We start from the raw sequence: 26689 nt of genomic DNA on the forward strand, positions 1-26689 counted from the left end.
TTTCTGTCTTCTACATTATTCAAAAATCTAAAAAATTACCTAGTTCCTTGTGCATATACATATCCACCCCCCAAACTGTGCCACCAGCCACGAACAACCAGATTAGTACTTTATAATTATTAGTTTCTTGATTCTATTTTGTTCTTTTAAAAGAGCTCCATTTTTTCCTTTTTGTGTCTTAACAGTTATGCTTTTGAGAGCTTCCCCCACCTTCCTCATTTTATTTCTACTGTCAGATTTTAGCCATAGAATCCTCCTTATCCTTTCACTGAAGTTTTGATATATAATGTTCCAAAATACAGGGCACATATCAGATAATACCTTCATTTCCTCTTTTCTATCATAAATTCTTAGATAAACTGGTCACATTCACCATCTCCCAAGCTTCCCATCACATATAGCAACAAATAATTCCTCTTTGTTAATGAGCATCAACCAATGTTTTCTTCAGAAAGCTGTCCTCCATTATTGCTTCTTCCACTTTTTAAAGGTTGAAATTATCATTAGGACAATTCAAGATTGGATGCTCTCTTCCTTAGTGAATAACAGGGAGGAAGAGGAAAGGATTACGAAGCACTCTAACATCTGTTGGGATAATTGGAGTTCTCCCATTCACTACAATAGCATGATTTCCTAATAAACTTGTTGCCTGTTTCCTTGACTCACTCTTCATTTCTTCTTTCTTTTTAGGTAGTCTGTCGTATACTCTCATTAGAATTTTTATCTCTTTCAACATTAGTTCATTTTTACCCAATTGGTACCCACTGTTTTCACCCTTCTGAGTCCTATTCTCTGCCATTTACTCCACCCATGCCCACTTTCCTACCCACTCTACCCCCCCTACTCCTACCACATGTAAACCGAGTCCAGGGGTCCTCAAACTTTTAAAATAGGGGGCCAGTTCACTGTCTCTCAGACTGTTGGAGAGCCAGACTATAGTAAAAACAAAAAACTTTGTTTTGTGGGCCTTTAAATAAAGAAACTTCATAGCCCTGGGGGAGGGGGATAATCATCCTCAGCTGCCACATCTGGCCCATGGGCCGTAGTTTGAGGACCCCTGAGTCTAGAAAATCTACACCAATTTAAGGTACTCTGGACCAAAACCTAGTACAAACTATATTTCATGAAGATCTATTGAATCTATTGAAGATTTATTTCTAGCCAACCTAAGATACAAGAACTCAAAGCAAAGCAAAACAAACATATAATCAAATGGCATAGTAGATAAATTGGTGAGAAAATATTTTTTCATTGTAAACATAAAGTTGACTCTTTCATAGGTTTTATACTACCTGTAGCAGAGGATATACATGTGTAAAATGAGTAACTTGGGAATATGCATGAAAAACAAATATGATGTATGGGGATGATTTGTAACCATGGAGTATGACTAAAGGAAAAGATTCTAGAAACTCATATACTCATATAGGGTACCTTCGCAGGGACATATAGATCCAGGTCCACCCACTCATCTGATGTCACAAGGTTGCTCATGTTCTTTGCTGGTATAAACATTATTTTCCACTGGAGATCCTGGTTCTCCTAGGAACAGTATTTTTGTTTGTGTTTGGTCAGGTTACCTCTGCCATCTTTCTCCACTGGTTGTGTGGTCACTCTTTTTTTCTCCCCTAATTGCTACTGAACTTTATGTATTTATGCTATCTGTTAATTTCTCCGAAGAAATAGTATCAACTCTGAGCTTTATGTGCCAGCATCCCCTGTTGAGGGCATCCCCAGAAAATTCCCAGCTAATGACAAGTATTTTTTTAAAACTCCTAGTTTCAGATAACGTATAACTTGAAATTCTAGAATTCTTGTCAATGTCTGTGAAATTCTTGATTGAGAGTCTGAGTCCCAAAACTCATTCAGTGATTGCACAAAAAAACCCACAAAACACTCAACTGGGCTTTGTTTATTTGTGGGGTGATGGTGATTAAAAAAAAGGTTTCCCTTAATTGAAATGTTCAATTAACATTCAAATGAATTCAGATAAAACATAAAAGGTTTAAAAATATATGTTGCCTCTATTCCTTGTTCCATTTTTCTGCTCTTAATGTGTGATCCCAGGCAAATCACTTCACCCTGTTTGCCTCAGTTTCCTTATCTATCAAATGAACTGGAAGAAGAAATCACAAATAACTCCAGCATCTCTGCCAAGTAAACCCCAAATAGAGTCATAAAGAGTTAGATACGAATAAAAACAACCGAACAACAAGAGCAACAACTGGAAAACTTGGCTGTTGTCCGTGAATGTTCTCCTTCCTCATTTCTGCTCCCTGTTTCCTTGATTTCTTTCAAGTCCCAGCTAAAATTCCACCCTCTATGGGAAGACTTTCTCAATCCTGCTTGATTCTAACACCTTCTCTGCCTTGGTCATGTCCAGTTTATTCTCAGTATAGCTGGTTTGTGCAGATTTGTTTGCATGTTGTTCCCCCAATCAACCTCAAGTATTGAGAAGGTAAGCGGTATTTGGTCCCTTTCTTTGTAGGCTTAGCCTTTAACACAGTTCCTAGAACATAATACAATAAATGCTTATCGACTAATTGACTCTATATAATCATGTGATTATATCTTTTTTTATATGTTACACAACTGGATGATCCATACTGTTTCTTCTGAATGATATATAATATTCTAGATTTATAAGGCAGTGGGGCACTACAGGGGATAGAATGCATCAGACATCAGGAAGACTCCTCTTCCTGACTTCAAATCTGGCCTCAGATATTTACTAGTCCTGTGACTCTATTTTCTCAGTTTCCACATCTGTAAAATGAGCTGGGAAAGAAAATGGCAAACTACCCCAAAGTCTTTGCCAAGAACATCTCAAAAGCGGTCATGAAGAATTGAAGGTAAAAAATGATTAAACAACAACCTAAGTTTATGTTCCAAATATAGATATTTTCCTGCAGTTCAGAGATACTAGGAATATCAACTTTTCCTCCTTTTTCTAAAATATGTAGATCACCTTGTACCTCTGTTGTTTTGGGTTGTTGGTTGTTGTTGTTGTTGTTAGTTTGTTTGTTTTTGCACTTGTGGAGATATCTGAATTGATTTTTCTAATATTTCATGACTTTTTAAAAAATATTTTTAAATTACTGTCCATGTCTACTATTATTCTTCCAATATTGTACTTCCTTTCAATCCTATATAGCTTTGTAGGTCTGTGTCTAGGTTGTTTTCTCTTTCTGTATTTTCCTGATAAATGCCCCAAGACTTCAGGGAATAATTCTGTTCTAAATGTATTCTGTATTTATTCAAGAAACCATCATCACTATATTTTAAGCCATGTTCCAAAAAAATCCTTATGTCACTATCTTTTTAGCTATAGTTCCCAAATCTCACTTTCTTTTCTTTTTTTAAAATAATTTTTTGAAAAATAAAAATTTTGAAAAATAAATTGCATGAAAAGATAGTTTTTAATATTCACTCTTGCAAAATCTTGTGATTCAATTTTTTCTCCCACCTTCTTCCCTCCCTCTCGCCTAGACAACAAGTAATCCAATATAGGTTAAATATATGCAATTCTTTTAAACATATTTCCATATTTATCATGCTACACAAGAAAATCAGATCAAAAGGAGAAAAATGAAAAAGAAAACAAGCAAGCAAACAAAAACAAGAACAATAAAGGTAAAAATACAATGTTGTGATCCACATTCAATTCTCTCTCTGGATCAAGATGGCTCTCTCCATTAAAAAAATAAATGGACTGTTCGAATTGACCTGAATCATTTCATTGTTGAAAAGAGTCAAGTTCATCAAAGTTGATCATCATATAATCTTGTTGCCATGTACAATGTTCTCTTGGTTCTACTCATTTCATTTAGCATCAGGTCATGTAAGCTCTCCAGTGACTTTATCTTTTGATGCTCTTTCTTGAATAGGCTTCAATAATGTAAATACTACATGTGACCCCTAAATCATTGTTTTCTTTCTTAAGGATTCATAATATTTAGGAATGTTAACTTCTTTATTTTCCTACCACTAACTCCTGCTTTAGGTAGTAGTTGTCTGTTCTAAAAAAAAAATGAACCTCCCTGAGATAGATGTTGAACTCTCCGATAACATGTTCAATCAACAAATAGCTGTTTTCGGAGACTTCAAGGACAGTCTCTAGGAAGAAAGATGAAACTCCCTAGAGACACTCATAATGACACTCATCTCCATTTTGTTCCTCATCTCCTCCTTGATATTTCCTGTGATCTGCACCGATGATCTCTCACTTAACAGTGGTGGTCATTGTCAAATGTTACTCCTTGAAGAATAAGCCGTTGCTTCATATGAGAGTCTCAGATTCTCTCTGGATGACCTGGAGGTGAGCAAGAATCCCCTGCTACAATTGCCTCCCAAGGAACAAGGCATTCGGTTAGGTCTGGAATTCCACTATGAGAGACCTCTGTTAGGAAGACGTTTTGCTGTTCCTTAAAGCAGACCTACAATTGCCTAACTGCCCTGCATCATATTCTCTGAGGCTCCTTCATCAGCCCACCAATAAAGACTTCTTAAGCACTCATTTTGTGCCAGCCACATACTTGCAGAGCCAGCTGTCATGACTGATGCTCCAAGCCTGCCTGGGGTAGAATTCTCTAGCTTTACCTCCCGAGTCACATGAAATATCAACTTTAAATCTAATCATAAATGGCAATCAGTGTGATTGGCACAAATACGGGACATGCACACTACACACGAATATATGCATATACACTCACACACTATGCTGGCTGGAAGTGAGATCCTCAGCCTTTCCCACACTCATTTATAAGGGCTTTTAAAGGAAAAGATCCAATCAGGATGTGATTTGATCTAAACTTCAGAGCTCTCTCTCTGGCTCCAGGAGGCTTATTGGACTCTCTTATTTTGGATTGCTGGTCCACTTCATTGAGTCTTTTTCTTGTCTAACTTTTCCATTTTCTAGATATTGGAAATATCACTATTTGTCTGGATTAGGAAATGTGGATGAAAACTAAATTGAGAATTATGGAAGACTCTTCAGTGAAGTAAGGTGAGGGAGGTGAGAGAAAAAAAAAGGTTTCTGGGCCCCCAAAAACAAAAGAATCAAGAATGGAATCAATCCATTCATTGCAGCCAGGCCCCCAAAGTCCTTGACATTCAGGTCACTAATCAGCATTGCAAATAGCCTCATTTTTTCTTCCCACAATTATTAGGTCAAATTCATTTGCATTCTGCCTCTGGGGACTAAATAAGGGACCCAGACTGATATAATGGCATTTGCATCATGACACAATGACATTTGCTTGATACTATAACGTATGATACAGTACATCACCCAACGGCATCGAAATGCAGACATGCTGGGTGGTTAGTAAAGCATGTCACCCCAGTCTGTTCACTTATCTTTAAACTGGATTAGCTACTCAGATACTCAGTTCATGTTAACAAATCAGAGGAGTGAAAAGAGGAACGAACATTTTAAAACCATGATACAAATTGGATGATGGCGTCTGACCCGCAATAGAATAAAAGTGTGTATATATATATTATATATATTATATGTATAGATAAAATATGATTTTTCTTGAGGCCTTTTTGTCTATTTTTTTTACAACATAACTATTTATAGAAATGTTTTGCATGACTACATATGTATAACCCATATAGAATTATCTACATTCTCAATGAGGAGGGGTTGGGGAAGAAGAAAAGAAGAGAATTTGGAACTCAAAATTTTAATATTAAAAAGTATTTTTGTATGTAACTGGGGAAAATAAAATACTAAATAGAGATCTAAGTTCAAATTTCAGTATAGACACTAGCTGGGTGATCCTGACAAGTTACTTAATCTATTTCAGTTTATTCATCTGTAAAAATAATTATGTGTTACTATAATAGTGTTTTAAGTCTATGAAGTTTTTTTTTTTTTTTTACAAATTATTTAATTTGATCCTTAAACAAGACTGTGAGATAGGTACTGTTATCATTGTCATTTTACAGAAAAAGAAAAAAAAAACTGAGGGTGAGAAAAAGTAAGTTACTTTTCCAAGATCATGGAGCCTGTAAGAGTCTGAGACAGGTTTCAAACTTGAATCTTCTTACCTCCAATACTAGTGTTCTGCTCATTGCACCACCCAGCTGTAGCTTGTAAAATAAGGTATTAGCTCAAATGACTCTTAAGCATTTTTCCAACTCTCAGTTTTGTTCCTACCAGTATCTACTATTCTGAAACTTGTAGCACAAAAAAAGCTCCTGAAACCATCAAACTGTAGAACATAGGGATGTATTGTCTGCATATATAGTAGGTGAACCATGAAATTAATCCTTTTGTTAGGTGGAACCTAAGAAGAAAATTTCGTCGTTACTTTAACTTCAGGGCTAGTTCTAAATCCAGAGTGTGGAGGGCATGACTCGATAAGCACGTATTAAGTGCTTATTATGTGCCAGGCGCTGTGCTAAGGGAAGGGGATACAAAGAGAAAATAAAGCTAATCTTTACACTCAAAGAGCATTTGAAGTTACAGACCATATGCCCATATGTACACATGCAGAGTAGTTGGAAATCAACATGAGGGGAAGCTGTTATAAATAATTGAAGGGATTGAAAAGGGCATCTGCCTGCCTGCCATGTCACCTCCAGACTCCTGATTTTCTTCTTCCCAATTTGGATCCCTCCTCCGTGACCCTGAATTCAAAGTGGGGAGCAGTTATCATATCTTGTTCTAGACTCACAAGTTTAATTGTCATTTCCTTGCCATGTCTAAGCCCCTCCCTCAAGTTTTAAATCAATCTCTAATAATAGTATTGACTTTATCAATATCATTTCTGGAAAGGATTTGTCAATCACTCATCCTCTGACTTCGCTCTAGTTCCCATCTGATCTCCCCGTGGTCATCCTGGAAGAACATTCAATCACAAGTCAATAAAACAGAAAATAGAAACTATTTTTACAACAGGATATAAAAATAGATCCATTTGGGATCAAATGAGGGCCAATTTCCTACTACTCAGACTTGTAGGGTCTTTTTGGTGGTCTTTGCTGAATTAAGGCACTGGAAGAAATTAGTTTTCCCAGGAGACAGGACAGAAATAACTCCTGGCAATACATTCTATCAAAATTAGGCATGTCTCAAAGTATGAGTTACCACCTTTTCCAAAAAGGATATATTTATATTCACTGGGGAAAAATATTTCTGAATCTGAAAGTCATGAGTAGAGGCAATGGTATAATATTAAATTAAGAGGGCAAGACTGACATCACAGAAATAAAATAATTTAAAGTTCAGATGTTTCTCTGAATCTTGTTTTTTTCTTCCTCATCTCTATTCAGACTCTCTGAATTGCCCTGCTTTCCCCTCATTTCTTTCCTCTTTTTTAATTTCATTCAGAGAATCTTGCTGGATATTTACCAAAACTCACATACATAATTTATCCGTAACTTTCTGGTTTGGGCAAAAGGGGAATAGGAAAATAACTAATTCTATCTTTCAGTAACTTCACTGATCTGACTCAGGTATGAGATTGCTGATAGTCTGTTTATGGAAACCATAAAATTATAACCAGGATAATTTGCCTATTTGTTTTCCTATATCCAGCATCTGATTTGGGCTAAGTTTGATCCTGGAAGAGGCTGGCCCCTAATGAGAAGGGTTGACCGCCTTCTAATATTATTGATATGATTAAGTTGGTCACTCTGAAACCCCCAGGAGAATTGTGTTCATACCTCAAGAAAGGGACTTGAGAAGAAAAGGAATCAGACGAGGAGCAGTTATTTATTCCTACACGTGAAAGAAATCCTAAATATAAAAGAGAACATGAATAAAACAACTTAAAATAGGATTCAAAAATTCAAATTATAGTTACTGTGGCAGTCTGTTTAAAAATGGGTATATATATCCCAAAACTTAAAGCAATTTGCAGGATTATGAATTAGACATTTTATATTTCACCTCAGTTCTGCACTGTCCATAAAATTCCTGTATGACCCTCTGCTAAGAAAATGGCCAGACTCATCTAATCCTATGACTTTTCTCTCCAAATGCGCTGGAATTGTTGGGAGCTCATCCCATAGAACAATTCAGTTCTATATGGTGGTACCCAAGGTCCCCCTGACTTCTCAAATTTATAAGGTAATTAGTAAGCCTAGAAACATTCATTTCAGGATAGATACTTGTTTGCATAGGATCAAAAAAGGACAAAGTTAAAAAATCATTAACCTAAAGCCAAGCTCAGATTTGTAAAGGCTGGATAAGTTCCTTATATGTCATGTATTCATAACAATAGAGAAACCACCAGGGCAGAAATAAAATAAACTTAATAATAATAAAAAAAACTAAAATAAAATAAACAAATAAATGAATTGGACCAGCCCTTCAATGAAGTATGTGAAAGTCTTTATATCATTTGAATCCAGGAAATAAGAGAGAGCCTAAGGGACTCCCACTTCTTTTTAGACATCTAGATCTTCCATCTTTGCAGACAATAAGGGGTCTTCTCATCATCTCAAAATTCCAACTTCTCATCAATGAGTCTCACATGACTGGACAAGAGTTTCCACTTGGTTACCGGGCGTTGAGGTAATAAATCTCTAAGCAAGCTTCATGGGATGCCCTTCTTTCTACAGCTATTGGAAGAAATGCATTAGAAATGATGGCTAATGGGGTTCACTATTAACAATTGGTCCCTGAGGCCTGGGACCCAGGGCTATTCTCTTCTCTGTGTTTTTCTGCTAGCTAATCAAACAGCCATAAACTATCATTTCTGGGCAATTGCATGGAAAGCTGAGGGCTTTATATATTATTATGTTAAAATGTAATATATATTAAAAGATTAAAATATTTAAAACTTTGTTATTCTGACTCAGAAATAGGATTACTGATAATCTGTTTCTGGGAAGTTATATAATTAAAAAAATTGAATTTATCTGTATCTATCTTTAACTATTTATATATGTCTATGCATTAGTATGCTTAGACTATATAGTCCATGCATACTAAACATTAATATATGTTTGTGTATATGTGCAGATAGATGGGTGTATATGTGTGTGTGTGTATGTGTGTGTACAAATATATGTATTGTGTAGGGTCCTTTCAGCCACTGATCATCATCAGGGGAGAAAATTGTAGGCAGGGCAGTTTTGGCTGGAAACATCATACAAAAAGATGAGCAAAAACTAAACTGGGAGAAAACACAAGCAGATACAATTTCAATTTTTCTCTTCAATTATCTAAGTGTACCTTTTAGAAGACATTGAAATGAAGAGATTCCAATTAAAAACATGAAAACCATTTAAATGGCAAAATACACATTAAAAAGAAAATATATCATATAGCCATTGACCTTTTATAAATGATGATAATTCTCCTTGGCCGGCTGAGCTGCTATCAGGATACTTTAGTCATTATCTCTGCCCTAGCATCATCCCAGCAACATGGCACCTTTTAATTTTGTTCTCAAAAATTAAATACTGTGGCCACACTGATTTTAAACTTGTATCTACTCTTAGAAGCAATGGGGGCCATTATACTTGGTCAAGGAGGGGAGTGGTGTGGTCAAGTCTGTATATTTATTAATTTTAATGAGCATGGAAAGGACATCAGAGGACTCATGAAACAACCAATTTTATTTTTTAAAAAAGATGGTAAGGAAATGGAAGTGGAAGTAACTGAGAGTAATCTCTAAAAAATGACAGCATCCTATAATATTTACCGCAGGAAGATTAAAGACTGACTTACAAGATATGGCAAAAGGGTTTTTGTAACCTAATGAGAGGAAGGTTAAAAAAGAACTAAAGCTCCTAGAAAATTTCAATTGAAAAAGAATGAAAACTGATTTCTATCTGCCTATTATTGTTATTCTCTTTGCTTTACCCAAGAAAAGGATCTTCATCTTGAAATAGAAAGAACAAATTAATAATAGTAATAATAATAGCTAAATGCTTTACAATTATCTAATTTAAAATGTATAACAATCCTGGGAGGTAGGTATTATTATCCCTATTTTACATATGAGGAAACTGAGGCAGGTAGAGTTGAAATGACTCTTAGGGTTACCTAGCCAGTAAGGATACGAAACCAGACTGAATTTGGGTATTTTGGACACCAAGTCCTGTGTTCTGTCCTCTGTACCACTAAGTCTCTGTTTACGTTATGTTATGATATGCTATATCATGTCATGTAGTATTATATGACACAGTAGTTTTTACAAAGGAAATTTTACTTCAAAAAGATACAAACTACACAAATATTTTCCCATAAAATGGGAGACATCCTTCTTTTCCTGGCTCTGTGTACCACCTCATTCTTTAGGGAGGAAATGAGGATCAGGTTCTTAACTTAGGTTTCCATAGAGTATGATCCAACTCCCTATCAGTCCCCAGTCCCAGTTCCAGTGCCCAGAACCTGGGCTTCTCAAGGTTTCCCTGCCAGGCTGGTTGGCTGCACCAAGCCCCTGTAAAACTTGGTCCATGGTTTCCATGGCTTCAACTCCACAGGGCAGTGAAGACTATAGAGATTGCTGCCAGCACCTGAAAACAAAGAAAATAAATGACATGGAACAGGACCAAAGACCCCACCAATCATTTCTTGGAACTGGGTTAAAAGAGAAAGAGAGAAGGGCAAGGAGAATTCTTCCTCTCTCACAAATTCAATTCATGTTCTCCATTCTGAGCTCAGTAAATAGGAATCACCAAAAAGCACAGTCAAAAGAAAGAGCAGATGGCTTAGAAATGCAGGTGTCCAAGCAAAGGAGGTTTCCTCTAGAAGTAGATCCTTGTTGGACAGATAACTCAAAGGTTCTTCAAGGGCAGCTCCATGTTAAAACATACTTAGGGAAGCCCAGACTCCTTGGAATATGAAATCAATTCCAAAGAAAGATTGAGAATAAATCTGTGATTTCATTGGCAGAAAACTTCCAAGTCAAGAAACTACTTTTATTGATCTAGGTGGGCTCCAGCTCTGCAATTTCTAATCTTAGAGAGATGCCAGAGTTGAAATGATTTTTTGAAGGTTTCATAAACAGGATGTGTCAAATGTGAGACTTCAATACAGGAATTCCTGATGTTCAAAACAATCTCTGTCTACCATACCATGATACTCCATTATACTCACATATATACATGCATCTATTTAATACATGTAACATATATACATACATATGTATAAATACTTAGATATAGTTGTAAAACAAATATTAAATTTAGTAGGAATGATAAAATTGTATGTCTGCACTTATTTGTTTTTCTTCTTTGCTTTAAATAAGGATTATTTTTGCAGTTTAATCCCTTCCCACTAACTTTCTACCCCCTCCTTCTTTAGTAGAAGCCTTCTTTTCCAAGAAAGATGCATTATTCTCCTCAGTGAATCAGCAAATCCTGTGTTGGAGAATACCAATTTCATTCTATTTCTTGAGCTCATTTCAATCATCTAGCAAGAGGTGGGATGTATGGCTTTTCTTCAATCTTTGTAGTCACCATTGTTTGATGCTTTGGTCAGAATTCTCGTCTTTTAAAGATGTATTTCTTTAGATTATTGTTGTTTTCATTATTATCCATTGACTGAGAGACTAAGTTCCCAAAGATAGTTAGCAATTAACTAGGGGAAAGACAAAAAATGCTGCCTAGCCATCCAGGATCTGGGGTCTTTTTTCTTTGGTCTTAGTCATCCCATCATATTATGTATGTATATATGTAAACTTCTGGTGGGAACTGATTCATGACCACATTCACCTCACCTTGGTGCTGAGCTATGAACAAGCCATAAGGAATACCTGTGCTATTCCCAATCACCCCATCTTTATTTACAGATGCATCCTGATGATGGGAACCTGGAAATGATTCTCCTATCCAAGTCCCCATCTTAGATGTTCTGGGATTTAGAAAACTTGGGTTTAAAATTTCATAACAGAGTAACCTTGAACAAGTTGCTCTGTGATCCTCAGTTTCTTCATCTGTAAAATAAAAATGAATAATACTTTTATTGCCTAAGTGGAAGTGATGAGGTCCTGGAGCTGGCAGAGAAAATCTGAAGTACTGCTAAGATTACAGCTACCTGGAGACTAGCAAGGAAGGGCACTGATGAGATTCAGCTCAACTTTACAGCTCCACCTACTGAGGAGGTCTTCAGTAATCCAGTCTTACTATATCCAATCAAATGTCAACCCCTTGGAGTTAAGTTCCCACTATAAATCTGCCCATGACGCAAGCCATCTTTGCTGAATCCCTTTTTCAGGGGTTCAGGGGTTGGTCCTTCACAGAGTTCTGCCTTGTGGTGTCTTACTGTTGAGGTGTAGACCAAATGTTGAGGTCTAGATTTGGGGTATCTAAATGAAATTAGGGTTTAGTTAAGATCTAGTGGCAGGTTTGGGGTACAGGGAGCCAAACAGAGTTCCCCTGCAACCCCCTTGGATTCGGCGCAAGGATACGGTGGTAAATGAGGTCTAATAGCGGCACGAGTCCCCAATAAAAGCATTTATTAGCCCGAGAACTAGATTGATAAAACAGGTTTATTATTGCGTTTAGAAGTAGGAAATAGGTGAAGGTAGAGATAAGGAGGGCACTGGACAGAGAGTCCAGTGGACAGAGGGTCCTCACATGGCGACCATGTTTGGAATCTCTGCAAAGAGGGGTTCCCAGCGTGGCACTTTTATAGTAGGAGACTTAGCTCCAGGGGCTTTGGGGTGTAGCCCCAAAGTTGGCTCAGATCCGGGTGGGGCTGGGACAGGTCCGGATCTTCTATTGGAATTCAAAGGGACCAGGATTTGTGAGTCAAAGGGTAATTTACATTAACTAGGGGGGGTTGGGAATCAAAGATTGGAATCTTTCCCACATCATTACATCCCATTTTCCCTACCTCCTCTTTATCTCATTGTGTCTTTCTCCTTATAGCTAACTAAAAATTTTAGGGTGCTAATCTCAATGGATTTAGCCTGCCAGTCACTAATATACTACCACTTCATGTAGTAATCCCTTTCTCTCAGTTAATTTTAAGTTCCATTGGGGAACTTGTCTTTTCCGTTGTTAATTATTAAAACCCCTTTTTTTGCTAGTTCTATGCTCTCCTAAATCTATTTCATATTTATAACTTCTGGTGTCTATTATATCTCTTCATTTTGACTGTAACCTCTTTTCATAAATAAACCTACCTTTTGTCTAAGAAAAAAGCCATTATGAATTCTTCACATGACCAAATCTCAATATTATAGTCCAAACCTCATCATTTACTTGGTGTCTACACTCAATCTCATCATTTGGTATTCTATACCTCAAACACATCAAAAGGAAAACTAAATAATACTATAATCTGCATTTTTTAGCAACTATATCCCAAATTATTTCTTGTTAATTTAATAATCTGGGCATTTTAAACACCGAGAAATGAGTTTACAAACTCTCAGAATCCAGTCATGAGCTTAGGCAGTCTCTAACAAAAGATTATTTCAAATAACATTATTAGGAATCTTGTACCAGGAAAAGGTCACAGTATGATAAAATACAGTGTGAGGTTCACTTTCTTCTACTTCAAAGTGAATAATAGTTCCACAAACTCTTAAAATCAGTCAATTCTTTCTTTGAATATTCTCCTCAAAGATTCTTGGAGACCCACTGCTCCCATCCTTTTAGAAGGAAAAGAGAATACCTCCTTGAAATGGAACAGAATCCTCTTCCTTTCAAAGGATAGAGGAGACAAAGAATTTAAGTAGACTTGGCTGATGCCCTTAAGCCATTTGGGAGTGAGGTAACATTTCACTTCCCTTTCTGATCGCTTATATATAAGAAAAAGACTGGAAAAGACTTTAGAAAAATAAACATTGATTTCTTCATATTTTCAATTAAACTTAAAAGAATATTAATATGCTCCCATTCTATCTCCCAAAACGGTTTTACTGATCCAATAGATCATACATTTGAAATAATTTATAACAAGCATTACATAAATTTTTCTATTAATATCATTATCATGATATCAGAGTCTTCTGAACAATGAAGTAATATGATTCTTAGTTATTTCACTAAGGTCAAGTACAAACTCTTCTGTTTGACACTTTGGCAATCTGACTCAACTTACTGATTGGGTCTTATAAGCATTATTCCTAGTTCTGGAACTCTCTTGTCCCCACATACTGACTTTCTTGTTGTTTGTGATATTTTATTAGGAAATCACTTGATTTTCTTTCTTATTGCAAGAGGTCCAAAGTTCCTTGTAAGATGTACATAGATGTAGTAGACATTCAATGCCTATTGTCCCAGAGATGAAGAGAAATTGAAGGAGACTTTCTTCTACTTATATATCAAGGGGAAAGAAGAAATCTCTCCTTGAGAAGAAAAGAAGTAGAGAAGCCTTGGATTGAGAAGGGTCAGCAAAGGGCTTGATTTGACATTTCAAGGATCACTTGGAAGAGCATTTCAAGGTTTTCTCTAATTATAGCTTTCCTCTTGTATTTATTTTAAAGCTCTATTTCCTATAGTTTAAAATACATACATACATACATACATACATGTATATACATATATACATACATATGTACACACATATGTATACTCATATATGCATACATGTGTATATCCATATGTGTGTGCATGTGTACATATGTGAGTATGATGAGGTGAAGTCTACTTTTTAGGGCTCCCAGCATGGGAACCAAAAATATGATGAGGTTTAGGTTTTGGGGTTCCCTTTTGTAGGGAACCAAATGATAAGGTCAAGATTTAGGGAACCAAAATGAGAGTAGGGTTTCTGGTGGTCAGGGAGTTAAATAAGGTCTAGTGGCAGGTTCGGGGTTCAGGGAACAAAATGGAAAGGTTTGGCTCCCCTGTAACCCTTTGGTATTTGGCACAAGGGTAGGGAGTTTTGGGGAACCCCCTTCTGGCAGTGCAGGGATTCTCTGTAAAGGGATTTACAGACCCAAAAACCTAGATTGATAAAAGAGGTTTATTATAGGGATTGGGAAATAAACTTAGAAATCCTAACAGAGAGGCATAAAGTCTTGTTAGGGAAATAGTTAAGGGTAAAGAGCGGATAGCACTGGAAAAGATTATTATCCAGTGGGCAGAGGCTTCCTTGGTATAGCATGGCATGTCTAGAACCTCTGCAAAGAGGATTTTAGATTGCCTTTTTTATAATAGGAGCTTTGGCTACAAGCTGAAGGGGCTAGTGAGTGGAGCCCCAAGTTGGCTCATCTACAAGCTGGGTTTCAGCTTGAGCTGGAATTTGAATAGAATTGAATGAGTCTCTTTAATTCAATAGGGTTGGAATTCTTTTGCTCAGGACTGAACTAACCCCACCTAGAAAACAGAATGAAGCTGTTTATCTTGTTTCCCTTGGGCAGGGGTCCCTCAATGAGGCAGAGTTGAAGGAGATTTTCTCCTTCAAGGAGTTTTAGAGTTTCACGGTCCCTTATATATGTATACACATATATATGTATATGTATATATATTCCAAAGAAACACCAATTATGTTTTTTTCAGAGACTGAAGGAAAAAGCCCATGAATTTAATGCCAAATAAAAATTTTAGGGGATCATCTAGAACAATAGCCTCAATTTACAAATAAGGAAACTGAGGCCCTAAAAGACTTGTTAGACCCCTAGGAAGTATAAATACCTTCAGGCTAGTTCCACTAAAACAGTAAGCAGCAAGGGCTGGAGGCTAGCTGGGTTGGGAGGTTCTCTCTTCCCAACCACAGGAAATTTTACCTTCCAGACAATGTGGAGAATCAGCTCTCTGCATCCAGCAAGATGGAGAGAACCTATGCTGATAAAGAATGCTAGATCCAGCTGTGCTGCTTGTTTGCAGCTCTAAGTGAGAAGCTATTTGCACATTCAGTGAAGCTGCTGGCTACGGGTCCTTACAGGAAGATGGAGTCTTCATTTGGGATTCCAGGATAGAGGAAGAATTAAAGAAGGACCACCCCACAACTAGAAGTGATTATTCTAACAAGCTGCCATAATTTTTTAAAAATAAGCAGGCAAAGGAAAAGCCAACTTTAGAAAGTGACTATAGTCTGGAGTGCATCTTCAGAAAATGACAGTGAAGTTTAAAAAAAAACCTTTTCTATCCAAAGAGCAATGTCAAATAATTACTTGTCTCAAAAGAATTCATAAAACTCCACAAATCAAATAAGTAGGATGGAGAGGTAAAATAGGAATAATATAAGAAAAAAAAAACAAAAAAAAAATATGAAAAGAAAATCAACCAACTGGAAAAGGTGATACCGAATTTTAAGGAAGAAAATGATTCCTCAAAAATTAGAATTGGGCAAGGGAAAACCAGTGAAGTTATAAGAAATCAAGAAATAATAAAACAAAATAAATAGAATGAAAAAAAATAGAAGCAAACATGAGACATCTCATAAAAACAAAGAAAACAAAACAAAAAGAAACAAACAACTGATCTGGAGAACAGATCTAGAAGAGAAAACAAAAGAACAATCAGACTACCTGAAAACTATGATTTTAAAAATAATAATTTTGATACAATAATGCAAGAAATAGGGAAATTTTTCCTTAACTGTTAGAACATGAGGGAGAAGTGGAAAAAGAAAAAAAAATCCACTAATCCCTAGCTAAAACAGATTCATAGGAACATCATAGCTGAATTCCCAGACTCCAAGATCAAAGAAAAATATGAGCAATAAGAAAAAACAAAGAATTCAAATATGATAGAGCCCCAATTAGAATCATACAAGAACTAACAATGGCTACATTAAAAGTCCACAGATCTTGGAATCCTATATGTCAAAGAACAAAAGAACTAGAATTGTACCAGAAATATAACCAGAAAAGTTAAGCACAATTCCAAATGGGGAAAAATGAATATTCAGTAAATTACTAGACTTTCAGGATTTTGTTTCAAAAAAGACCCAAACTTAATAGAAAATTTGACATACAAGATCCAAAAGAAATATAAAGTAGAAATTAAAGATTAATTACAAGGAATTCAATAAGGAAAATGGTTTGTGTTTTTTGTGTGAAAATGCAAACCATATCTTTAAGATTATCATTAGTAATTGTGTAGTTTGAAAGAAAGATTGGGGTATAGTTTAGTATAATGTAAATCTAAAAAGCAAAAAAAAATGTGGAAAACACAGAATTTAGATGGAGCATAAGGGTTGGTGGTTCTTGGAACTCTATTCTCATTGAGAGGGCTAAAAAGGAAACAATTCTTCTAAATTCAGAAAGAAGAGAATAAGAGGATGGGAAGAGGGGAGAAGAAAAGGAAAAAAATAGAGGGAATCCACTTACATGATATCAGGGTTAAAGAGAGAACAACATTTCTATTTAGAAGGAATAAAAATCTTCTAATTGTATGAAGAAATAAGAGAGTGAGGGAATACAATAAGATGTGGGGAATGTATAAATGGTGTGTAGAATAATAGGAATGGGATAAGGTTGGGGAAAGAGGATAAGGGAGGAATTCTGGGGGGCAGTGTAGGTTAAATAATAGAATGGAAAGTTAATGATAGAAGTGAAGCACAGAAAATAAAAGATATACACAAACAAAATAAAGATCGAATAGGATTTATTATGTAATAAAGCAGAGGTAGTAATCATGATCTCAGACAAAGTTAAAGCGAAAACAGTTTTAATCAAAAAGAAAAATATTAATAAATATTATTATTATTATTATTTTTAGAAAATTGGAACAGATATTTATTGTAAATCATAGAATAACAGATGTAGGAGACCTTAAAGACAAAGTAGTTTTCAGTAAATTTCCCTGAATTTATAGTTGCAATAATTAAAACCAAGAGGTATTTAGGAGTTAAATCCAAGTTCATATAGTTGATGACAAAGTTGATGATAGAAACCATTTCCCACCTTGATTCTTTTTTTAATCAATATTATTTTAAAATAAATAGGCAGTACAAGGTTGGAATATTGCTGAGGTATAGAAAATGATGAGTTGGTAGATTTAGGAAAAATATGGAAAGACTTGGACTTATGAAGGAAGATGTTATCAACCTTCAGCAAGATCTTGAACAAACAACCAGAGTACAGTCTTACATGGATGCATATGAATGTACATGTGTATATAGACACATATGATTAAAGATATCTATGTATATGTGTATTATATATACACATATGTATATACATATGCATATATACACGCATATGTGTGTGCATATAATGATATCGGTGCCTAATTGTACCCTTATTGGGGCAAGAGGGACAAGGATGGGAGAAAAATGAATATATTAAAAAGTCCACAGCAAAGAACAAAAGAAAAACTATAAAGAAGCAAAGGAAAGGTAGACAAGAAGATTCTGGGAAGATGGTGAATTAGTCAGTAAATTTCAAGCTGTCCAGATTTCTCCCACAAACAGAACAAATTTGTACCTCAGGGTGAACATAAACTGCTGAAACACAAAGATTTGAAACAGAATAGGAGTCTTCCAGGGAGACCTGAGAAGGCCTGAAGAAAGACTCCAGAACTGGGCTTTAACTGGTATGAAATGCAAACACTTCAATTTTGCTCCATAGAAACATGAAGTGGAGAGCCCTAGGAGTAGCTGGATTTGGCTAGAGCCTCAGCCAGAACCACTGAAATTTTTGCCTCCTTAATAGCATGGTGCAAGGGAAGGAGTGTTTGAGTAGGGGAAGACTAAGGGAACCTTAGATGATCAGGAGCCCCAGGCCCATCTGTTTTGCAGAGACAGCCCTGAGGGAGAAGGAACCAGCATACTGGGATTGCAGAAGCAGGGGAGCAGGGATACTATTGGGTGCAGGCACTTGCAGCAGGGTGGAGCTTTTGGTTTGGGCTCCCAGGTCAGAAGGAAGAGCTGAAGTGAAGCCAGAGGCACCAAATAATAATTATGTTATATAAATGAGGTGCAGAGGAAGAATAGGCAATGGGCAAAGGGATAAAGAGAGGGGAAAGGGTAGCTTAAAATAAAGTAAGGGTACAGAAGGGTGTTTAGATTAATTCCACTGGAATAAGGGGTGTAGATTAATGGGAATAGGATAAAGAAGGAAGGAAAAGATGGGGGAGAAGAGAAGGGACAATAAGAGAAGGTTAAGTAATAGCAAGGCAAATTAAGGAGCAGAATTAAAGTAGAAGAGTTAGCAGAGATAGGAAATACGAGACATACAAGAAGCACTACAATAAACATAAGTAGAATTTATAGAAAAAGAAAAGTAGGACTAGCAATCATTGATCTTAAAGCTAAACTTAAAGATTCAATCAGGAGAGAAACTTACATTATATATCAGCCAAATTATTATTGTTTTAGATGTATATTTATATATAGGTAAATGCATAAGCATATAAGTGTGTCTGTGTATATGGGGGTATGTGTTCATTTTGGTCCATGTATATGTGTATATAGATACATGCATATATGAGTAGGTCTGTGATGTGTGTGTGAACGTATGTGTACATATATCTATATATCATGGCTGCATATTTGTATATATAAATATATCTATGATTAACTGTAGCCTGCTTGAAGGTAGTAGACAGAATGAAAAGGGAAAAGAATAAAGTGAAAAGTACTCTGCAGAAAACAAAAGAATAACCCACAAAAAAGCAAAGAAAAGATGGATACTCCTAAATATAATTTCTTCTATTATCACATGTACTTTATTGAAATGGAAATTTATTGTTATATATTTTGAATCCTCCTTGATGTTCTGCTGGGCACATGCTAATGTTTTGTTTTATTTTGTTTTTGTTGTTTAGTTTCCTTTTCTATCTTTCTTTTTTCTATTCTGTTTCTTCTTGTTGTGTTTTTAGTTCAATAAATAAAAAATATAAACAAAAAGAAAAATGGACAGCACTGAATACAATGTGTAGTATTTTTATGTAGACTTTTTAGAAATAGAAATTTATTATCTTTTGAATCCTCTCTTTTTTTCTGCTGTGCACATGGCATTGTTTATTTTTTCCAATTTTGTATTTGTTTAAAATAAATTCATTTTCAAAAGAAAAACAAAGTATTGAATATCTCAAAGCTTTCCCAATTCATGGATCTCAGTCTTCGCACCTATAAAAGTGAGGGTGTTGGGTAAAATGATCGATAAAGTCTTCTCAACCTTGTCTTGTCAATTTAAATTTTCTGGTATGAGTGGAGGCTGAGCTCAGCCTTTCCTAGTTTGAATGCTTTCTTTATTGGGGAGGGGGGTTGTATGTCAAGCTTCTATTTGAATCAGTACTGAATTCTGAAGGCAGCATTTATGCTGATTATCAACTTTCAGTGATATGTAAATGGGAGAATTATAAATAGAACACACAACTCTCACTGGAAAAGCTAGAATCTACTTTGGTGACATTTATTCACCACAGAAAATAAAATATCACTTTTTCCCCCATGGCTTTTCTATGATCAGGAAGAGACAAGTTATAGATAGCAAAAAATAATCCATATCACTTGGAAACTCCATTTAAACTGAAGAGAAGGAGGAGACAGTTAAGTGTAATATCTCTAATTTTTCAACTTAACCAAGAAAATTAATCCACCTCCTACAGGAGGTAGGGTATGTGTGGCAGAAGTAGGTATATGTGTGTGTGTGTGCTTCCAAAACCTTCATCATTCTTTAAAAGAGGAAAATGTACATTCTAGCTCTGCAGCAAGTATTGATCATAAAAAGGGGCTCTATCTAATCTTTCTGAGTTCTGTGGAACCAAGTGTGTAATTTTGGAATCACAAACCACAATTAGGGGGTGGATGGTTGGGCAGATAGCCAAAGACCTCCTCATTTTAGGAGCAAAATCCTGGAGTGCAAGCTAAGCACATGCAAAATTAAGCTAATCCAGTCCTTGATCTCATGGAGAACACAACCCAATGAGAAGATCAGAAATAGAATTCTTATTTCTTTCACCTTAATAACCAATTATTGAATTAGGACTAAAGTTGTTCCCCTTTTCTATTTCTTTCAGAAATCAGTTCCTATAGGGTATTTACAAAACATCTGAAGTGCAGGACTGATAACGAGAGGGAAAACTCCCATCTCTTTAAAAGATAAAGAGATTTTTGTTCAGGTGAATTCCTGGATTCTGGCCCATTGTGTTTTCCTCAGCATTTCTGGGTAAATGAACTCTAAGTTACTAGATGATGGTTTTTGTCCAAGACTGAGTGATCAGAGTCCAGTCCCCCAGACCCTCATCAGAAGAGATCTACCTCTCATTATTATATTCATCTTCTCATTACTTGTTAATCAATTACAGTTGATTTTCACCCTCAGAAACACTCACTCTTCCAAGGGCATATAAGCACTGAGAGGGTTCCCTGAGGGATCCTTGGCCTTTGAGAGTGCCAATGACTCCCTTTTAATTATTACTAGCATGACTGATAAAATGATTAATTGCCCAGGCACACAGAATCACAAAGAATTATAGAACAAGAGCTGAAAGGGACTCTGGAGGCCAACTAGCCCAACCTCTTTTATGTAAGTTTAAATTGAGAACTGGAGACTAATATTAAAGGATTTGCTCAATTTGACAAACAAGCATTGGAATGGATTTGAACCCAAGTTCTCTGTCTCCAGACAAAGCACTGTGGCCAGTTTCATGCTGATGCCATAATAAAGGAAGTCTTTTTTCAAGATATAATTTTTAATCTAACAAAAATAAGACTCAGGGAAAAAATGTTTTGAATTGGGTCATATATGCTGAGATACGAAATCAGTGACTCTCTGGTGAAAGGAAGTGAACACTAGACTGGTTGCAAGGAAGGATAACTTCATCATGGGGTCATAGTTAGTGCAATCCCCTCACTTTATAAATAAGTAAACTAAGACTGAGGGAAGAAAGTACTTACATGATAGATGAGAGCTAGAAGAGACTCCCTAACCATTTACCTCAATTTTCTCATTTTGTAAAGCAGGAAATTCAAGACAGACTTGAGCTCACACCTCATGTCTAACATTTCTGATCATTGATAAATTGCTTACCCTTTTCTGAACTTCAGTTTTCTTATCTAGAAAGAAGGTTTGATATTTCCTACAGCAATTTCTAACATGTTTGTTGTGAGAGCTAAATAAAATTTTAAATATTATTTTACCCAATTATATGTAAAAACCATTTTTCACATTTGATATTTTTTAAGTTTTAAGTTTCAAATTATATTCCTCCCACTCTTTCCCCCCTCTCCTGTACATGGTAAGCAATCTGATGTAAGAAATATGTATGCAGTCATGTAAAATATTTCTGTGTTCGTCATATTGTACAAGAAGATTTGAAAAGAAAGAGAGGAAGAAAGAGAAAGAAAGTAAAAAAAATAGTATGCTTCAGTCTGCATTCAGACAATATCAGTTCTTTATCTGGAGACAGAGAGCATTTTTCATCATGAGTCCTCTGGGATTAGAGGACGAAATAAATTAATAGTTCTATCCCTTTGTATTTCTGACTAATTTGTGTATTTTCAGCCATAATTTTATGTTTGTTATTTATAATTCCATCAACTGATTTAATCTATCTATATATAGAATTTAGAACTGTAAAGAAGCCTTAGAATTTATTAGTGTTATACTTTCTGGTATAATAGGCCAGGGGATGAAGTGATTTTCCAAGCTCTAAGTAACAGAACAGGAATATGAACTCTGATCCTTCAGAGTAGGGCATTTTCCATCACACTGGACTGGGCCTTTTTCAAAATTTAGAGTTACAATGGTATTCCATTTCATTCATATGCCATGGCTTGTTTAGCCGTTCCCCATCTGATGGGCATTCATTCAGTTTCCAGTTTCTTGCCACTGTGGGAAGAACTGCAGCAGACATTTTTGTCCGTGTGGGTCCTTTCCTCTTGTGATCTCTTTGGAGTACAGATCTAATGGTGATGGTGCTGAATAAGAAAGTGTGAGTGGTTTTATGGCCTTTTGGGTCTCCTTCTAGGGGATGTATTAAACAATAGAGACAATTGCCAGAAGTAAAATGAATAATTTGATTATTTGAAAGAGAATAACTTCTAAAAAGACAAAAGTAATGCATTTAAGATAAGACAGTTGTCCAGTAGAGGGTAGGGGAAGTTATCCTATCAAATTTCTCTCATAAGGGTTTGATATCCAAGATATAGAAACAATAAAGAAATACAGACATGAAAAAAAGAGTTACTTATAATTATCCATCCTTCCCATCACAGGAAGGAGTGCTTGCTGCTGCTAAGTACCAATTCTACTGAGAGATGCAGTGCAATCATGCTTCAGAAGGGCCCTTTCTGATGGATCTTAATTAATTGTGATTTTTCTTCTGCCAACAATTGTTGCTTTTCTAAGCCAGATGCCCTTGCCAAATCTTTGTATTTTTTGACTGCATCGATGCTTTTGAAAGCATGAATCTATCCCAAAGAAACACCCTGAATAGCTGGTGACTGAATTATAGCAATCATTGACTTTCCAAGTGGTGTTATTTTGTAGTTTAAAGCTTAAAGGGAAGAAAGACATTCTAGCTGCTTCTTTCAAAATCAGGATCAATTCTATCTAATTCTACAAACATGTCTTAACTTCTTCCCTATCTCTGTATGGCACCGTGCTACACTGTGGTTGCAAAGACAAAAACAAAGCATTTTCTGTCTTGTGAATACAACAGACTTAGATAAGTAAAGTTCATTTGAAGAGGAACAGAGTACTGGAGGCAGAAGGGGGGGGAGGCAGTGGATTGAGCAAAACAGCTTGCATGGGAGTAACATCAAAGATGAATCTTGAAAAAAAAATTCATGCTTCAGGGAGCCACAGATAAGGGGGAAGCAAATTCTAAGCATGGGGAACAATGGAGGAAAAAGTAGAAAGACGGAAAAGGAAGTATCCAGTTTGGAGGAGAGCTCTCTATGTTCTCTCCCTTTATGATCTCACACAAGCCCATGGAGTCAAAGACTTTCAGCACAGGACCAACAAGACAGTTTGATCACACTGAAGACTGGTTGAAGGGACGTTATATGGTATAAGGCCAGAAAGATGGATTAGTTCTGTTACATGTGTCACTCTGAGGAATCTGTTTTGTCCTGGAGACAAAAGAAAATGACTAATGATTTGAGGTCAGAGAAGTGATATAGTCAGACTGTGCCTTTGGAAGAGTATTTTGGCAGCTGTAAGAATAGATTGGAAAGGAGAGATGCTGGAATTAAATAGGAACCTGTGTTGTTGTTCAGGTCTTTCACCTTTTTGCGTTTTCTTGGTAAAGATTCTGGAGTGCTTTGCCATTTCCTTTTCCATCTCGTTTTACAGATGAGGAAACTTTATGTCTCTAGATGCTTACTTCCATAAAGTTGAAAAAGAAAAGATCAATGAATTGGACATGTTATTAAAAAAGCTAGAAAAAATAAATTAAAAACTCCCAATTTAGTACCAACTTTGTAATTCTGAAAATAAAAGAGAAAATTAATAAAATTTAAAGTAAGAAAACTATTTAATAAACACAACAAAATAATTGACTATATCAACAATCAAACTAGCAGAAATCACACTAAACTAAAATATTACTCTTTGCAGATGATATGATGATATACTTAGAGTATTCTAGAGAATCAACTAAAAAAATCAACTAAAAAACTCTTCAAAAAAATTGACTTCAGCAAAGTTGAAGGATACCAAAAAATCCACATAAACCATCAGCATTTCTATATGTTACTAATAAAGTCCAACAACAAGAGACACAAAGAGAAATTCCATTTAAAATAACTGTCGGTAACATAAAATATTCAGGAGTCTACCTGCCAAAGCAGTCAGGAAGTATATGAACATAATTACAAAAAACTTTTCCACACAAATAAAGTCAGATGTAAACAATTGGAAAAATATCACATGCTCATGGGTAAGCCAAGCTAATATAATAAAAATAAAAATTATACTTAAATCAATCTACTTATTCTGTGTCATAGCAAACTCCCAAGAAATTACTTAAGAGGTAGGAAAAATAATAACAAAGTTCATCTGGAAGAAAAAAGGTCCAGCTTAATAAATATGAAACAGTATTATAATACATGAGTCATCAAAACTGTTTGACTGGTTAAGAAATATTGTAGTCAATCAGTGGAATAGGATAGGTTCATACGACACAATAGTCAATTATTATAATGATCTAGTATTTGATAAATCCAAAGACTCCAGCTTCTGGGTAAGAACTCACTATTTGACAAAAATTAGGCATTGACCCACACCTAACAGTCTATACCAAGATAAGGTCGATATAAAAAATTAGAAGGACAAAAGATAATCTACCTCTCAGACCTGTGGAGAAGAAAGGAATTTGTGGCCACAGTAGAGCTAGAATACATTATGGAATGCAAAGTGAATGATTTTGCTTATATTAAGTTAAAAAGGTTTTGTATAAGCCAAACCAATTCAGCCAAGATTGGAAGGGAAACAGAAACTGGGAAAAAATTTACATCCTGATAAAGGCCTCATTTTTTAAATATAGAGAGAATTGACTCAAATTTATAAGAATACAAGCCTTTCTTCAATTGATAAATGGTCAGATTCAGAAATTAAAAACATTTCTAGTCATATGAAAAAATGCTCTAAATCACTATTGATGAGAAATACAAATTAAGACAACTCTGAGGTACTACTATACAACTCTCAGATTGGCTAAGATGGCAGCAAAAGATAATGATGAATGTTGGAGGGGATTGGGAAAACGGGGACCTAAGATATTGTTTTGTTTTGTTTTTTTAATTATAGCTTTTTATTTACAAGATATATGCATGGGTAATTTTTCAGCATTGGCAACTGCAAAACCCTTTGTTCCAATTTTTCCTTTCCTTCTTTCCACCCCCTCCCGCACATGGCAGATTGACCAATACTTGTTAAACATGTTAAAACATAAGTTAAATATAATATATATATATACATGTCCATACAGTTATTTTGCGACACTAATATATTGTTGATGGAGTTGTGAACTGCTTTAACCATTCTGGAGAATAATTTGAAACTGTGACCAAAGGGCTATCAAACTGCACATCCTTTGATCCAGCAGTATCTCTACTGGGCCTGAAATCCAAAGAGATCATAAGAAAGGGAAAAGAACACATATGTTCAAAAATATTTGCCCATTAGTCGGAGGATGACTGAACAAGTTATGGTATATGAATGTTTTAGAAAATTATTGTTCTATAAGAAATGGTAAGCAAGATGATTTCAGAAAAGCCTGGAGAGATTTACATGAAGTGATGCTAAGTGAAGTGAGTAGAATCAAAAGAACAATATACACAGCAACAACAAGATTATGTCTTGATTGATTCTGATGGACATAGCTCTTTTCAACAATGAAGTGATTCAGGGAAATTCAGATAGATATGTGATAAAGAGAGCCATCTGCATGCCGAGAGAGGGCTGTGGAGACTGAATGTGGATCACAATATAGTATTTTCACATTTTTTGTTTTCTTTTTTTCATTTTTTCCCTTTTTGATCTGATTTTTCTTGTGCAGCATGATAATTGTATAAATATGTATAAAAGAATCGCACATATTTAACATATATTGGGTGACTTGATGTCTAGGGGAAAGAGTGGGAGGAAGGAAGAGAAAAAAATTGGAACACAATGTTTTGCAAGGGTGAATGTTGAAAACTATCTTTGTATATATTTTGAAAATCAAAAACTATTATTTTTAAAAAAGCAAAGAAAAAGATCCCTTCTTGACAATTAGTCCTTTTGCTTTTAGTATCGATTTCATGGGGAGAACCAATTATTTCCCAAGGCAATATATACAAATTTTGGCTAACACGAAATGTTAATAAATTGTTTGTTTGCTTATTTTGCTTTGCTTTACTGATATCAATTATAAATTAATTTCTTTA

This window comes from Sarcophilus harrisii, chromosome 4, assembly GCF_902635505.1.
Source record: "Sarcophilus harrisii chromosome 4, mSarHar1.11, whole genome shotgun sequence".
Classification (NCBI taxonomy): domain Eukaryota; kingdom Metazoa; phylum Chordata; class Mammalia; order Dasyuromorphia; family Dasyuridae; genus Sarcophilus; species Sarcophilus harrisii.